The sequence below is a fragment of the Zingiber officinale genome, chromosome 4A (assembly GCF_018446385.1).
Source record: "Zingiber officinale cultivar Zhangliang chromosome 4A, Zo_v1.1, whole genome shotgun sequence".
Lineage (NCBI taxonomy): Eukaryota > Viridiplantae > Streptophyta > Magnoliopsida > Zingiberales > Zingiberaceae > Zingiber > Zingiber officinale.
In genome coordinates, this window is record NC_055992.1 from 86,548,946 (window position 1) to 86,561,460 (window position 12,515).

General features: G+C 37.1%; 1 long non-coding RNA gene across 1 annotated transcript; it reads right to left on the reverse strand.

Annotated features, from left to right (window-relative positions):
• Positions 1–238: 238 nt before the first annotated feature.
• LOC121970082 lies at positions 239–1,873 on the reverse strand. Its single transcript, XR_006108835.1, has 2 exons — positions 622–1,873; positions 239–539 (listed from the first exon to the last, which is right to left on the reverse strand). It is a non-coding gene; the product is annotated as an uncharacterized LOC121970082 (long non-coding RNA).
• Positions 1,874–12,515: the final 10,642 nt, after the last annotated feature.

Genomic DNA, 12,515 nt, shown 5'->3' on the forward strand with positions numbered 1-12,515 from the left:
AATCATGTTTGGAAGGGCCCTCCCCAGAGTTCATCCCGGGACACCCAACCCGTACTGTCACCACATATGCTCATACACATCCAATTAGGTACATAAGAAACCATAAACTATCTACATTATATTGTAAACAATTTATCATGCATAACCAATTCATTCATTCAGTAAACATACCCATTCACAGGGACCTTTCCATATCCAAATCATACATAACATAAAAATACACAATATAAATCATGCGTATCCAAACTGAGAACCGATCACAATATTAATACTAGCAAAGACACATGATTCCTGTTACCCGAATCCCTATAGGAAACCACAGCAGAACCACAGCAAAACCACAATAAAACTTCCACGATCCTTTAACAGCTATACAAGAATACCATCACGACTTTACAAAGCAAAAATCCAACGAAACTCCCAACTGATCCCAATCCCAACAATCGCAAGACTCCGTGAAATAAAATGAATCAAAATTCCAAGATCACCATTGCATCCATTAATCGAAGCAGCCAAACACATCAATTTGATTTCAAAAACTGATTGGAGAAGCAGAACCTCATCAACATCAAATTGAATCCGTACAAAATCAAATAGGATAACATCGAATTGAATTCTCACCTGCTATATAAATTCAGTGATGCAAAACAGGGTGCAAACAACGTTGAATCAAATCCATACTTCCCAAAATTCACAAAGAATCTGTAACTATGTAAGAAGGCGGAACATCTTAGAATTAAAATCAACAACGAATCCACAGCTATTTGGAGAACAGAACATCTTCAGATTACATAGCGATTCAGAAACAAAGCTTCCGACCATTATTATTGTTCTAATTCAAATCCGACCAGCAACTTAAGATACCATAAGAACACCAAAGTTTCACCGAATAAAGCTTAAAACCCAACAATTGCTGTGAAACAAAGGAAAGCAGAAACACAACTCCATAACTATCTACAAAACAAAGCCGAATAGCACTACACCGACCCAGAACAACCTCGCGGAGAAACCCACAACATTCCAAGTTTATACAGCATTCCAGTGACAGCAGAAAAGGCATCCGTACTCATGGCGTAAATCTCAACAATCCATAGCTATTCAAAGAAATAAAACAACACCAAATAGAAATCACACAGAACCACAGCTGTCTGAGGAACAAAACCACATCAAAGCAAAATCGCATGGAATCCATAGCTATCTGAGGAACCTGAACCTTATTGAAGTGCATCCACACCAGAATTGCAGCTATACGAAGAACAAAACAACAATAAAAAAAATGAAGTCACACCTTCCAAATCAGTCCAGCATGTCTTTGATCAAACCTTAAAACACTAGGAGGGAACAAAGCGTCCACAAAATAGCCAAAACCAACAAGATCTAGTTACGAAACTCAAGCTATCAAGAAAACCCGAGCAAAACCTAATTTGATAACACCCACCAAAAATCCTTAGTGGAAACCAGCAAGATTCATCGATTGAAACAAAACATTACGGAACGGTCAAATCGCAACGCCCCCCTTCGAACCATCGGCATCACAAACAAGCAGTTTAAATCCATCTAACTACCCATTCCTTACCCCTCCGATCTCATACCAGCATATAAGAATGAACTTGCCTTTTACTTCTCGCATCCCCGCCAGCAATCCTCGCCCCGGATGCTGCTCTGCGGATGAGCTTCGCCCGATCAGGATGTCCCTCACGGGATCGGCTATGAGTTGCAAAGCTTGGCCTGAGCTGTGTCGAGGTGAGAAGCTCCGTCGCTGGGGCGGAGAGGAGATGAGGCGTGAAGTAGGCGCTGTCAGAAAGGAAAGGAGAGAAGAATGGGGGTTTTTAGGGCAGGGAAAGAAAAAGGTACGGCCGGATCTTATATCTAGGTTATCACACAAACCTTGACTTCCATCAATATTAATTATTCCATCACCTTAGACATGTCATACTGATTCATTTTAAATTTCTAAAAATTTCTAAAAATTCATTAAAAATTTCTATTAATTAATTCCTTAATTATCACTTGTGGGACCTTACAGTGACTTTGTGAGGATACATTCCCCATTTAAGAGAACAGTAGACGTCGATCTAACTTAGATCTATTTAAGAAATCTAAATTGAGATCTTGACTAGATTCTGGTCTTGAGGAGATAGAATCTAATTGCTACTCTATTTATTATATTGTGCTAACTTTGCTTTGCAGGGTAGTATAATTTTTATTGCCTCAGACTAGCCTTTTCTTGTAGGAAAATGAGTTATTGGAAAAGGGGGTCCGAGCGCTCGGAATGCCAAAACTTATCTCATTGCCAGCTTGGAGTGCGCTAATTGGGTAGGCTAAGGTCACGGTCCAGCCGCCCGGAAGGGATCCAGGCACTCAGAACTGCTTATATAAGCAGCCTTCCACCAAGAGCCAAATAACAACTTTCTTCTATGATTTCTCTCTTGCGCGTTACTCTAAAGATGCTCCTGCGACGTTGCGAAGCTTCTCCGATAACCTGCGACTCAGTTTTGTTTTCTTTATTGTCGGTAAATTTTATAGTTCTTGTACTTATCATGTAATACTTTTCTAAACTATTAGTGAATTGCCCACCAAAAGTACTTTCACGTGTGGGTCTCGAGTAGGAGTCGATGAAGACTCCGAACTAAGTAAAACTTGGTGTGTTAGTGTTGCTTCAATTTTTCTCTTCAGCTAAGTACTCGATTTCTTTTTCGATTTTCGACGAACGCTATTTACCCCTTCTAGCGTTTCTTTACGATCCAACAGGAAGAACTTGCTTTGTGGCTGGTCGAACAGTGCTTTTATAGAGTGTTGAGGGTGCCTCCAACCTCATCTGAGGCACCTCTAACCTCAAACTTGATCTCTAAATTTTCAGCCGCTATCATCTCTGAGTCTTGCGGTTTCTCATGTGAGGGTGCCTCCAAGCACTCCGTGTTGGTTAGTCCTAGGAAACGTACCGGTTCCACTGTACAAAAATTTTTGTACAAGTGTCGAACCTTTCCTTAAATAACCTATTGTGTTTTTTAGAAGTTAAATTAGGAATCGCAGACGGAACTTAACATCATTGATTCTAAATTTAACTTATCTGTTCTTAATGGTTTAGATTTGAATCGCAAGCGAAACTTAACACTATTGATTCAAATCTACCTAAGTTATTAATTTCATTAAATATTAATTTTCAAAATTGGCTTCCAGGACTGTATGACGAGACACATGACCTTCTTGGATATGGGAGCAACCACCACCGCCTAGACAAAGCCTTTTAAGGAAAGCTAATATTTAATTTCCTTAAATAACTCTAGGTTAACCAAAAAGAACAATCGAATAACATATTCGAAAAAGAAGAAAACACAAACTCGAAAAATAAATTCGACAAACTAGATCTAATTGCCTCTTGTATTTAGAATTCTTACAAAGAAAATAACTAGTATGATGCGGAAGAAAATTACTAGTTATACCTTCTCTTTGTAAGCTAATGACCTCGAGATCTTCTGTCGTATTCCTCGCCTCGCCTTGGACGTCGTGTGGGCGACGATCCTCCAAGATGAACACAACCCAAAAGAGCTTCTCCTCCTTGTAATATTCGGCCACCACCACCACAATAGAAAAGAGAGCAAAGGGAGAAGAGAGGAAGAGAGGGGTCGACCACCAAGAGAGTCTCCAAGCCAAAGAATAAGAGTTGTGTCTCATGAAGCCCCCTCACCCCTTCTTTTATATTACTTGCCCAAGGCAAACAAGGAAAAACTTTTTACAAAAAATAAAATCATCCAAGAGTTTTTCCTTTTTCCTTTTTATTTTTCCTTTTCTTTCCTCTTGATTGAATCAATCACCAATTTTAATTTTGTGATGATTTTAATTAATTTAATATGACCGGCCACTTGCTTGGGCACCAAGCAAGGTGGTTGGCCACCTCATCAAGGGGAAAAAGGAAATATATTGTTTATAAAATTTTACAAGAAAACTCTTATAAAATTTTACAAGCTCTCTTTTCTAAAGTAGGAGTTAAAAAAGGAAAGTTCTAAAAATTAAAACCATGTTTTAAAATTTAAAAATTCTCTTACAAAATTTCCTTTTTTAACATGATGATAGAAAATTTTAATTTTAAAACTTTTCTCCCTTTTTTTTCTTAAATCATGAGGATGGTTAAAAAAGGAAAGTTTTAAAACTTTTAAAACTCTCTATTAAAACATGTGGCCAAATTTAAATAAGGAAAGTTTTTTTAAAATTAAAATATCTCTTTTAAAACTTATAGTTTTTTTACAAAGAGAAGATTTTAAAAATTCAAAAACAACCCTTCTTGTTTGAATATTATGGTCGACCCCTTCATGCTTGGTCACCAAGCAAAGGGCCGCCCCCTATAAAGAGGATGTGGCCGGCCCCTTGCTTGGTCACCAAGCAAAGGGCCGACCCCTATAAAGAGGATATGGCCGGCCCCTTGCTTGGTTACCAAGTATTGGACTGGCCCACTTCTTGGACACCAAGAAGAGCTTTACATTTGGATGGACTTGAGGCTATAATGAGGCTATGACAAGGACCTAGAGGAGAAATTGGTTTTGGCCTTCCGATGAGCTTGAGTATCCCGTGCTCGCCTCGAACACACAACTCAAGTTCATCGATAATAACTCATTCCACTAGAGAGTTATTACCGCACTACCGCACCAATCCCAAATTACATTATGGGCTCATTCTTATTATGAGTGTATTAGTCTCCCTGTGTTTAAGATTACGAATGTCCACTAATTAAGTAAGTTACTGACAACTCACTTAATTAATATCTAGCTCCAAGAGTAGTACCACTCAACTTTATTGTCATGTCGGACTAAGTCCACCTGCAGGGTTTAACATGACAATCCTTATGAGCTCCTCTTGGGAACATTATCAACCTAGATAACTAGGACACATATTCCTTCTATAATCAACAACACACACTATAAGTAATATCATTTCCTAACTTATCGGGCATATTGATTTATCGAGCTAAACCTCACCCTTTGATAAGTCAAAGAAATAAATATTAAATATATGTGCTTGTTATTATATTAGGATTAAGAGCACACACTTCCATAATAACTAAGGTCTAGTTCTTTTACTAAGTTAGTACAAAAAGAACTTACCTAAATGGTCCTACTCAATACACTTAAAGTGTATCAGTGTAATTTATTAGTCAAGATAAACTAATACTTAATTACACTGCGACTATTCTGATGGTTTGTTCCTTTCCATCTTAGTCATGAGCAACTGTTTATAATTTATAGAGAATTGACAACATGATCTTCTGAGTGTGACACCACACTCCATGTTATCTACTATATAAATTAATTGAATAATTTCATTTAACAAATAAATGCACATATTGACCAATGTGATTCTTTTATTTCAAAAATAAATGTTTACAAAAGCTAGACTTTTAGTATACACTCTAACACTCCGAGGTGTCTCTAATGTATTCTGAGGCTCCTCCAATGCATTCCAGGGTGCCTTCTCGCAGAAACCTTTTATCCTCGAAGTTTATTTATGCAAGGGTGCCTCATTTAGGTCTACGACACCTCCACGCAGCTCCGAGGTGCCTCTGTGCACCTCCAAGGTGCCTCAGACATTGTTCATCCAAGCCTTATTTATGAATTTTAACCATGTAAAATGTGTTAGTCCAACAAAGTATTGTTAGAATTTGAGGGATATCCTAAGGCTATCGCCTTACAATTTTTTCCATTTATTTGATAAGTTTAGATTCACTATTTAAATGAATATTATATGTTTCATTGTTTTAAACTCATTTACTAAATGTCTGTAATATAATTCATAGCATGAGAAAATTTGTGATTGGATCGCAACTAGTGATTATCTCTACATGTGTAATTATGAATATATTGAAATTTTCCTAGTAATCAAATTGATATATTTGGACACCATCAATTCTGTAAGACTAACACGGGTCAACTATGATTTTTCAACTAATTGGGGATCATGATGTACTAGGTGCCACTCATGATCGTTCTATAATTACGTAGTTAATTATGGACGACCAAGATAAATTGGGAACGTATTGGGTCACACGCACTAACGAGTCTCTAAAAAATGTAAAATAAGTTAAAGAATATGATTCTTAGATTAAGAGATAAATGTTTGATTAGACCATACATAAGATAAATATGGAAATATCTGTCGCAATGAAAGCACCGATGAGCCACATCTCTTATTGAAGAGTTGGACCATATTTGGTTTAATCATCAATTAGTCATGAACCAACTTGGTTTAGTTATGAATCAAACCAAAGAGTTAATGAGCTAATTTTTAGTTAAGAGATAATGGGTTGGATTTGAACTTTCTAATCTAACTCATTAACAAAGGCTATATATTGATATGGTTGAAAGAAAATTATACATATGAGATCATTAATTGACTTGTAAGATTTTTTAAAAACTTAACCCAATTTCTCTTCTCTTCTCCCTCTCCCCTCTCTCTTTCCCACCGCCAACAAGAGGGGCTCCCTCTTGTTGCCGTGACCACCACAAGGAAGAAATCTCTTTCTTGTGTGCTTATCTTCCTCTTCCTCTTGATCCCTTTTCTTCGCTCGTGGCTAGTAGCTTCCGAAGGAGAGGCTTGTACTCAAAGAGTTGTCTTAAGGAGCTCAACGTGGATACGAATAGAGACGAGGTTCGACAATGTCGCTACGGTTGATGCCATTTTTGTTACAGGTCATCCGTAAGGTACACCTAGTTTAATTTACTTTCCGCAAAAATTTAATTATGTGATCATGTTTGACATGTTGTATTGTTGTATGCGTGTAGTGTGTGTAATGTAATAATTTAGGAATTATTATTATTTTATTTTCTGCTGTGCATGTTTACAAAACGTGTTTTAGCACATACCGCATCTGGCATATCCCAACAATTATAACCTGAGAAACAGAGTTAGCATAATATAAAATAGGATTATTTATTAGATCATATCTTACCAAGACCAGGATATAGTCATGGTTTCAATTTAGACATCCAAAATGATTCTAAGCTAAACCAGCGCCTACAATTCTATTAGGACTCGTCTTTACCGGATGACTTTCCTCCAGTGACTTACATTCACTTACCAATCACAGACATCCTTGATGTCAGGTCTCTTGGCTCACTAGGACTTCCTATAAGATCTCAATTAATCTAGACTTCAGCCAGTTGTCAACCCAACTAGACTTCCTTCTTTCAGATCTCAACCAATCTAGACTTCGTGTTAGCTATTAACCTAGTTGGACTTCAGCTTGGTGTTTTGGTCCTCTACACCCATCTATTGGTACAAGTTTCACTAATAGTCTAACTTAGATTTTGATGAATGACAAGTGAGTAAAGTTAGGTATTATCATAATCTAATCTTATTACCGAGTGTATAGAGTTGACTAATTTGACAGGTCAAGAAGACTTGATACCAAGCAGGAAGTCCAGTTAGGATGTGCAATTCTCGAGTGGAGAGAAGTCCGAATGTGCGATTTCGACAAGAGATCGGGATGTACGATTCCTGAGTGGCGAAGTCCGGATGTGTGATTCTGACAGGAAGACCTAGTGGGTCAGATTGACATCAATAAGATAACTTGACACACGGTAAGTGAAGGTAAGTCATTGGAAGAGAGTGACTAAGTGAGGATGCATTCCGGTTGAGGGGCAGTAGGCGTCGGTCTAATTTAGGTCTATTTTGGAAACCTAAATTGTAACCCTAACTAGATCTTAGTTTGGAGGGCAGAGTCTAAGTAATAAATTAATATTATTATTATTGTACTAACTTTATTTTGCAGGTTAGATATTGTCGTATTGGACTAACCTAACTTGCAAGGCGAAAGAGCAAAAATGCCTTGATAAACAATACCCGAGGCGCCTTCAAAAGTTGGAAAGCACCTTTAGTACTATTCATGCAAGGCACCTTTAGTACTATGGAAGGCGTCTTCCAATGGATAAAATTTAGACCTTATCGTGGATAAGGAGCATCGATTTTGGGATAAGATTTTTCCTATAGAAGATGCCTTCCACCCTCCCTAAAAGGGGATCTCAACTAAGCATTCAACATCAACTTCTGTATGAGCTTCTACGTGTCTGATTGATTTTTTGACTGCTCTATTTTCCTGTTGTTGCCCTGTTACGACTCTGCTATGCCCGACTACCACCGAATAATTATCCAAACACCAAGCTCGAACCAATTGTCTATAAAAAGTGTTTGGTAATGAAGTGTTGATTTCTGTACTTAATTACTTTAAACGGAAAGTGTAACTTGTTACACTCTTCTGATTCTTTTTGTACTAGATCCCCTCAACGGTTATGGAAGAGGGTTTTAGTGGATTATCCGTCGATAGATCCACGGGACTTGGTCTTGGAGTAGGAGTCTCAAAAGGCTTTGAATCAAGTAAAACCGAATTGTGTCTTTTACTTTTCTATTTTCTATTCTTGTTTCCGCTGCATTTACTTTATTTTTTAAAAGTAAAAGAAAAGTTTCAAAAATCATGTGATTCACCCCCCTTTCATATGCATCTTGATCCAACATGTGGTATCAGCGTAAGGTTCTACGCTGAATTGGTGCAACCACCAAGTAAGCCAGGGGAACCATTTTTTTTTTTGGTTTTTCATACCTTGTTTGAATTAGTAAAATTTACCTCTTTGGATAATTAATTTTCATTCAGTTTTTACTTGAAATTAGTGCAACACCACTCGAGTCATCCACTTATTTTTCCTCAAGCACTACTAATCTAAAACCAAGTCTTGGTACCTTTTTCTAATTATCTATTTTCAGTGATCAATGGCCCAACTTGAGGGATTCAGCACCGCTCGTCCTCCTCTCTGTTGGATTAAGTCGCACGTGGGAGGGAGGGGGGGGGGGAGGGGTGAATCACGTGGTTTTTAAAACTTATATTTTCTTTTCAAATTTAAAAGCAAGTTATGCAACGGAGAAAGGAAGTTAGAAAGCGAAGTAAAATAACAAGTAAACAAATGCACAAATTCAGTCGGTTTACTTGGTTCAGAGCCTTTGATGACTCATACTCTAAGACTCAGGTCCCATGGACCTATCGATGGGTAATTCACTAAAATACCTTTTTTGGTACCACCGAAAAAGGGAATCAAGTACATAGAAAGATGGAACAAGTGTAACACACTGCACTTGCCCTTTTTGCAAATAATTAAGTACACAAATTACAAGTTTATTACCCAACAACTTCGAAGATTGTCAGTTTAGGCTCGGTGTCGGTTGGCTCCTTGGTAGTAGTTAGGTGCAACAACATCGTAGCAGAGTCACAGTAGGAAGCTGGAGCAGTTAGAACCTCAAATGGACGCGTAGAAGCTTGCATGGAAGTTGTTGTAGAAGCTTAGGTTGAGAAACCCTTATAAAGGCTGTGGAAGGCACCTTCAAATGCCTTGAAGGCGCCTCCAACCCGACAAATTTGATCTCAAACAAACTGGCCCTTATCTACGATAAGATCTGATTCTTATCCTGAGGAAGGTGCCTTCCATATATTGAAAGCGCCTTCTATGAACAGTGTCAAGGCGTCTTCCATCCCCTGGAAGGCACCTCCCATCCCCTAGAAGGTGCCTCGAGTACTGTTCATCCAAGAGTTTTTGTGCACTTCTTGCCCTACAAAACATATTAGTCTAATACACTAAATAATAACCTGCAAGACAAGTGTTAGAATAATGATACCGAGTAGTAATTAAACCTTGTCTCTCTTGAGACCAGGATCTAGTCAAGGTCTCAGTTTAGGAATCCAAAATGGACCTAAACTAGACCAACACCTACTATCCCGTACTTGGGACGCATCCTCACCGAGTCACTTTCCTCTAGTGACTTACCTTCACTTATTAATTTACAGTCAGTTGACTAGCCTCACGACCCACCAGGTCTTCATGTCAGTTGTCAGGTCCATAGATCCAACTGGACTTCTGCCGGTTGTCCACCGGACTTCTTGCCAGATATCAAGTTGGCCCATTGACATATTTGAACTTCACACTAGCTATCTGGTCCTGCGATCCTAGCTGGATTTTAGCATGGTGTTTGGTCCTCTAGACTCGTCAATTCCTGCACGCTTGGTAAAGTACTTAGATTACAAAGGCACCTAACTTAACTCACTTGTCATTCATTAAAATATGAGTTAGACCATTAGTACAAATTACACTAATAATTTTCCCCTTTTTGGTACAATGACAACACGAGTTAAAGTTAAGAAAAGATATGCAGAAATGAAATAAGATGACATGACTCAAGAGAATAAAAGTGTTGAGTAATTATAATTTCTATTTTCTCTTGGTTATTTTAGGATTAATATTTTCAAGATTAGTTTACCTTTTGCTTATACTTATAACTCTTACCCATAAAAAAAAATATGCAGAGGAATTAATACAAAAATGTAGAGTAAGCATGAGAGATAGGTATGAAAAAAATTGACAAGGAATGTAGTATATTTTAGACAAGGAATAAAAAGTACTAAGTCAAAAGATTGTAAGTCAAAAATATTTTTCTAATAATTTTTTGAGTAAAGGTAAGTCTGAAAATTTCAAAATAGTAGGTTACAAAGTACTTTTTAAAGTAATTTCCAAAAAAAAAAATCTTTAAAGAGACTACTAAGTAAAAAAATTTCCAAGAATAAGAAGAAAATTTCCAAAATAATTTTCAAAGTAATAAAATAATATTCAAAGTATTTTGCAAAATGGTTTTTCAAGACATTTTCAAATAAACCACCAAAGAAGTTGTTTTTAGAGTAATTATAAAAAATTTTACAAATGGTTTTAAATGTTTGAGGATAAAATTGTGCAAAAACATTCAAGGTAATTCTTAAGTGTTGCAAAATAGTTTCAAGGTTTCATTTTCAGTGCAACTTTTGAAAGTAAAATTTTCAAAACAACTTGTAAAAAAAATTTCAAACCATTTAAGTAAATTCATTTTTAAAATAGAATATAGTTTTCCAAAAATATCAAGAAGAGGAAAAAATTTAAGATGAGAATTTTTTTTTGAAAATATTCTCCCCCTGAACCTGATATTATTTAAAGAAAGTATTCATCTAGAAATTATCCTTAAATGTCTAATCATTAGTTACTAACTAATTATCAGAGGATAGCAGCATTCACTTGGTTAGTCAAGTTAAGTACATATATCTAGTTAGTATTTGACTAAGATGGATTACTTAACCCGATCATTGTAATTTGGTATTTTTCGTCCAGATTTGCGTTGATGGATGGATATAAGCATTTTAAGTCCAGACAATGTGCCTACACATCTCACACCATTCTAAGTTTATGAATACACTATCAAGGTAAACCTAATATGTTTATGAGATACTCAAGTCCTAGATCTATAGGTGCATGTTTTCTACAGATGTGATCTAGACTAAGACTAAAGTTAATTTTAAAAGTCTAAGGAAATAGAAATTTTAGTCAATAAATGTAAATATTTTTCTTTAGATTTTGCGAACCCTTTTGAACAGTAGTAGTCCTAGTTTATGAAACACATTCCTAAATTAATCAAGCAATAGAGGAAAATAGTATATATCAAAACATACATATAATCCAAATATATATTGTATAATCAAACAAAGTCAGGACTGATTATCATCAGATGGAGATGATGGGGGCTGCTTAAGCACTCGCACAACCTAAAGAATCTGCTGAACATCAGTGGTCATCTCCTCCCAGAGAGAGGAGAATTCGGTAGTCATCTCTCCCTGAATGGTGTGGAATCCGTTCGAGACTGACTGCCGGAGCTGTGCGGAAGACTCCTCGAGTCGAGCTAGTTGATCCTCGATGGATAGTGAGGTTGAGGACTGAGTCAAGGTCTAGGGATGGGTTAGATTTAGAGGGTATCTGTAAAGCTCCTCAACCGTAAATACTGGCATCTCCTCTCCCTTGCTAGGAATGATGGGTGGAAAATCGTCCTCGGCCTCGCCTGGTATTTCTGGCTGTGGTTTCACTCTTCAAGCTAGTCCCCCCTGAGCAGTGATGTATATATGCACTAATACAAACTGACGCTAACCAATCTTGTTATATGCGGTAAGGGGAGTGGTTGTACCCTATATCATATCTACCCCTATGGACGAGAATATGTATGTCGAAATATAATAATATGACATATGAACCTGTAGCCTAGTGATGCGACTGGATGCATGAATGACATTGTGGAATATGTGTAATACAATATCGATGTCAAGGTGATGGCATAGTGCATACATGAAAAATGAATGAGATGGTTGCATCATCGCAACATCACGAGATGTGATCAGCAGAATACAGGTGGATAGGACTAGATATAGGATATAGTCTTGGACCCTAAGAGAGAGTGACCTAAAGTTAGTCACTGTAGGTAGTCTCTCCTCCCTAAAAAAATACATTTAGATAGTATCTAATGTAATATAAGAGTAGGCTTCGCCAGATAACAAATTCTTACTAGGGTAGCACATCTCCTAAGTCCTAAGCTATCATACAATAGAGTAGGAAAAAAAATTAAAATCCTTCCTACCAACTTTAGTGGAATAGGTGAGGTCATCAATCTTAACTAGATTGTTATAAACTTGGGTA